General features: G+C 35.1%; 1 protein-coding gene across 2 annotated transcripts in view; it reads left to right on the forward strand.

Moving 5' to 3' along the window:
- Window positions 1-483: 483 nt before the first annotated feature.
- The window catches only part of dcun1d3 (defective in cullin neddylation 1 domain containing 3), a 14,569-nt gene continuing 9,219 nt past the window's right edge, over window positions 484-5,833 (forward strand). Inside the window, exons 1-2 of one of the 2 annotated variants that reach the window (XM_015382431.1) lie at window positions 484-848; window positions 4,889-4,952. The gene's annotated coding sequence lies outside the window, so the exon portion shown is untranslated. The remainder of the gene's footprint in view (window positions 849-4,888; window positions 4,953-5,833) is intronic. The other variant, XM_015382432.1, reaches the window with a different exon arrangement.

A 5,833-nucleotide genomic window follows, 5' to 3' on the forward strand; every position in this document is an offset into this window, starting at 1 on the left:
TGAACCATTCCGCCCCTAATGTGTATATATATATGCATATGTTTAACTATAAATCCAGATAAAGCAATAATGATAAAGTTATGAAAAACTTAAGATAATCAAATATCTTTTTTCCAGTTTGCAATCTTTATGGTGTTACATTTGAATTGACCTGTTTTGACCACATAGTTTATCAACAATAACATAAATTTTGTTTTTTAAATAAATCAGGCGCTTGAAAAATACACTATCAAGAATATCTGGCCGCAATGATGAGAGTAAAATATCTATTATATATGTTATCGGAGTTTAATTTTATATTCAAACGTGTTCATGATAAACAGAAAGAAAACTAACCTGAAACGATTTTATAATTTTTTTTTTTCAGTGTTGCAGTGGAGCTAATGGGGTCCCAGTGTGTGATGGGTCCCAGTTTGTGGATGTGCGGCCTTGCTGGGATGGAGATCAGCTGTTGGCTGCTTTCAGGGAGGCAGGAAGTGATGCAGGGACATGTCCATAATGTAGCTGCGTTCAATGACTAAAAAGGGGGAAGCACAAAGAAATAGCCTCTTTTTCTAAGATTATTTCCACAGGCCGAACACACCTACAAATCGACTCGAAGACAAACTCGGGCAGCTCGTTTTTAATCTCGTTTTTATTGTGTAAAAGTGAAAAAAATCAGACTATTGTGTTGGAAGTTTTCCTCTGCCTGCTGCCCCTGCTAGTTAGCTAGCCCTCTTGAGTCAACGCTTCGAGTTTGCTTCTCTTCGTGTTTTTGACGAACTTACTCAACTTCTTCGTTTTTTGTTTTACTTTTATTCTTGGAGTGATGTATATTATTATAAAAAAGGACTTGATTTCCCGGACAGGTGAGTTTTATTTCCTCTAATGTACGGTACTTCTCGTTTAAGAGCTAGCATAGCAGTCAGCTAACTTTTAGTGAATTGAGCTAGCTGTGGCGACGCCGCCTGGGCCAGGCTGCTCGGATAGACCCCTTTAAATGGCCTGATCACCACCATTTATTATTGATCAGTCGCTCCTCGCCTCTTAATACCTAATTCAACTCCTCACGGTGTAAAGTGTCGCTTTTAAGTGGAAATAAACACGCTCTTTCCATTTCATTTGGGCTGTTTGGAACCAGTGCTGTTATTATCACTCCGTCCTTTTGGAGGTTTTCTGTTTTTAAAAACACAAGTTTCGAAAATGATGTTAATTGCAGCGTTTCGTTGAGCTGTTGTCCTCTGACAGCAGCGTTGCAGATGTTACATGGTAATATCCAAACTCTGCTTTACCTCGGACAGATTTAAGACCAGCTAATCCGGTTAAACTGATGTCTGGATGGGTTACATGGTGCCTGTTTAACTGTCAGGCTAGTTTATTGTGGATAAGTAGGCCTTTAGACATCCATTTGGCCTTTAAAGCTTCTATGTTTGGATCTATTTACCCCTGTTAATTGCAGTAATAATCATACTAATAATAATCTAGACTAATGCTAAATTTCAGGTATGATATGCACATTTTAGTTTCCCTTGGATTTCAAACTAGATGAAGATAAAACTATGTAAATAAAAAGTTCTGGCGAGGATATTTACACACAAAGAAGTTTTTTGATTCAAATATTTATTTATTTTTTACCGACAGATTTGGTTTGTTTGAATAGAAATGCACTAATCTGATATTAATCCCACATGATAAGTGTATGTACATTCATATGCATCATAACTACTTGTGGAAAGGAGCTGATGGTAGCCTTAAAATATACATAAACTGGAATAATAAGAATAATAATATTAAAACAAACAGAGCTCTCGTCTTGGAGAAGTATTGACATCACCCGATACACAAATTAAAATAATGGAATCAGATTGGAGAATAGATGTCAATCGATGAATCTGTTGTTGTAGTATTTAAATTAAATTTAATGATTACAAGATTAGTTAATGACTATTTCAATTATCATTAAATCTGAGTAATTGTTTTAGCCCTAGAGTTTATAAATTTAGTCTCACCTTTTGCAGGAATTCATAAAATTGCATACTAATGTGAAATATAAAGCAAATTATATCCACAGTTTTACTAAATCCTGGCATGCCTTTAGTTGAATTCACTTTTATTTTACCTTAAATAAAAACGGGCAACCTAAATCCTTTTTTACGTCACCTATTACAATGTCAAAGAGTGTTAACTTCAATTTCACAACAAATATAGCTCTTCAGTCTTACAATAGGCTTAGGTTTTATATTGGTGTAAATTAGTAATGCCCTGCATTGTAGTAGTGCATAGGATAAGAAGGAAATCATCAATTCTACTTTTATTAGTAACATTTAATAATTTCAGGTATGATATGCACATTTTAGTTTTCCTTAAGTTTCAGCTTTGATATAAATGTTATAGAAACAACCGAAACAAAGATTTAAATGGTGTTGCTTTAAACAATTAGCTCTGTCACGTTTATACGGTGGCCCTGAAGTGCAAACTGCAACTACAAATCTAAAAGCACAACTACATTAAGGAAATCGCAACTACATAAAGCAAAGCGCAACTACATTAAGGAAAACAAAACTACATAAAGCAAAGCGCAACTACATTAAGGAAAACAAAACTACATAAAGCAAAGCGCAAGTACATTAAGGAAAACACAATTACATTAACCTACCGGAAAAGGTAGGTACCAGTGGGAAACATGAGACATCGCTGATTGGACGACGGCGCCGTTTGACCCTTGAACCCGAAGTCATTCTGCCTGCTGCGGCTCTTGAAAACATGGATATTGTCGGCGCCCCAAACATAGCTGCCGTTATCCAGGAATATTTTGAATCAGGACATACGTACGAGGTGATACTGGATATGCTCAAGACTAATCGCGAAATTTCAGTTAGTTTGCGTACACTGAAGACACACTTAGAAGAAGCTGGACTGTTCAGACGACGCAACTTCTGGTTCAAGGGTCAAACGGCGCCGTCGTCCAATCAGCAATGTCTCATGTTTCCCACTGGTACCTACCTTTTCCGGTAGGTTAATGTAATTGTCTTTTCCTTAATGTAGTTGCGCTTTGCTTTATGTAGTTTTGTTTTTCTTAATGTAGTTGCGCTTTGCTTTATGTAGTTGCGATTTCCTTAATGCAGTTGCGCTTTACTTTATGTAGTTTTGTTTTTCTTAATGTAGTTGCGCATTGCTTTATGTAGTTTTGTTTTTCTTAATGTAGTTGCGCTTTGCTTTATGTAGTTGCGATTTCCTTAATGCAGTTGCGCTTTACTTTATGTAGTTTTGTTTTTCTTAATGTAGTTGCGCTTTTAGATTTGTAGTTGCAGTTTGCACTTCAGGGCCACCGTACGTTTATCCTCTTTTTATTTTCATTTACACTTATAAACTTTGACAATGTTTATTGCTAAGCCAAAAAAAGTATGCACAGTTTCATAACTTACTGCTCTTGTTCATGCTGTTTTTTTTAATGGAGATTGTCTTGTTTTCTTAAAAGTTAATGTAAATGACCAATATCGGTTGTATGGTCACATAGCAAAGTTTCCCAATTGGAACAATAGAGTGACTTATTATGTTGATGATAATGTTTTTTTTCTGACAGAATAAAAGCATGAGCCAACCTGCCTCTAACTGAAAAGGCAAATTCCTGATTTATTAGAAATGAATTCTATGTAACTACTGTATTTTAGGGAAAATTAGTTAATTGTTACCAGCATTAAGTAGGGCAAAATACCCAATACTTAATAAGTAACACACCCTGCCCCAGTCAAAATAAATACATAAAAATAACAAACACTGATTAAACCAACGTCCGGATGGCTTACATGTTGCATATTTGACTGTCAGGCAGGCCTAATAGTGAATAAGTAAGCCTCTAGACATCCTTTTGATGTCAGTGAGGTAAGGCTTGGCCAGTGAAGGAGTGTGGGAGACTTGCCTGTACATGCCCGCTGCATTGATCACTATCCATCCAGGTCTGATCCCGGATGGCCTGCTATCATTACTAGTTGAAGAGTCCAAACAATCACTAATCCTAAACCCAAAATAGAGATAAGGTTTAAAGGTAACTTGATATGCATTTTGAATAGGATTGTAATTATTGTATGTTTGGCCTGTGTAAACTATATGCATACGGTTAGACCGGAAAACCTCAGACTTGAGACACAGGAAATTGCTTAAAACCACAATACAAGTCTGTTATCTGTGTTTTGTTGTTATATTTAATAGTGCAATAGAGTAATGATTTTCACGCCAGGGGTTGGGAAGAGTGTAAGAATTAAATTGTCCTTAAATGACATCAGAGGTGTCACCTTACTAAGCTAGAAATTTTGGAGTAATTATCTTTTTACTTCTACTCCTTTACAATTGTTTGCAATTATCTCTATTTTCTACTCCTTAAATTGTAAAAATTGCCTTGTTAGTTTTTTCATTTAAGCTCATTTTTCGTTATGGCCTGTTGCTATTTAAAAAAATAAAAACCATCAAAATAACTTGTTTCATCCAGACAATTTCTATGTGGTTAGTGCTGCAGCAACTTGTTGTTCACCACATACCAAAATTGTTTTTCAAGATGATGCAAAGTTAAATTTGACACCGTTACCCTTAGTTATAAAACTAAGAAAATTAAATCTAAGGAAGTTATCATCCAGAATTGTAGAAAAATTCGATGGTGTAGTGCATTAAAGCATCTGTCCTCAGCATTTTTTCCTGCATTACATTTACTTTTATACTTCAAGTAGTTTTAAAAATGGTACTTTTACTTCTACAAAAGTGTTTTTAAACAGTAGGATTTCTACTTGAGTAATAAACATGAATACATTTGACACCTCTGAATGACACACTGAAAGCATGGTGAAATAGTCCTTGCACGCTTGAAAATAAGACCACTTTCTGCTTATGATGATGACCAGATAATGTGTCTTTACAGCGTTGCTGATTTCAAGGTCTGAATGATGGAGCAGATTTGAAAGACGATGTCCTCTTAAGTTTATGTAAGTCACCGCCGCGTCGGCCTCTCTTAGCTAAAACACAGAATCATCTCATTGGTGTGTAGGTGAGAGTGAGAGCAGCACATCATTGCATGTAAAGATGGAGCTTTAAAGTCTAACATAACATCAGTATGTCACATTGTTGATCAAATTTGTTTTTCGTCTATTAATTTACCACAGTGACCGTGGGAATGATCAGAGGGCACCACAAAGATAAATCTGTTGACTGTTATTCTTTTTTTCTTTTTGATTAGATGATTAATAATAGCAGAACTTGCTTTATATTTTTATTTTTTGTGGATTTCAAACTAGATGAAGCTAAAACTATGTAAACGGAGGAGTTCTAGTAAGGAAATTTACAAAGATGGTTTTTGAATCATCAAATGTTTATTTTCAGTTTTGGTTTTATTTAAATAGAAATTCACTAATCTGATATTAATCTCACAAAATAGGCGCTGATGGTAGCCTTAAAAATATATAAACTGCAATAATAATAATATTAAAACAAATTGCCCAAATTTAAATTATTGAAATAAATTTACTGAATTGAAATAGTTAAAACACTGCAATTAAAAATAAAAAGTCATATTTTTTATTAAAAGTTTTTACTGCTCAATGTTTTTTGTTTTTTACCATCCGTATCAAAATGTATTATTCATTGCAAAGAGGTAATGGAAACACATTTTTTCAAAACCGAAGAAGTTAAGGAATGCAACCTGAACCCAACAACCCTGGGAAAACAACCCGAACCCCCCGAGCTTTCAAGGTTTCACTCACTAATCAGTCTGGAGACTCTCCGTTGAAGAAAATTTGGAGCAGTTTACCGAAAAAATGTCCAATCAGCGTTGGCTTTGAGGCGGGTTGAGGTGTGACGCAACGAGAAG

This window comes from Cyprinodon variegatus, unplaced genomic scaffold (assembly GCF_000732505.1).
Source record: "Cyprinodon variegatus isolate N-32 unplaced genomic scaffold, C_variegatus-1.0 Scaffold256, whole genome shotgun sequence".
Taxonomy (NCBI): Eukaryota; Metazoa; Chordata; class Actinopteri; order Cyprinodontiformes; family Cyprinodontidae; genus Cyprinodon; species Cyprinodon variegatus.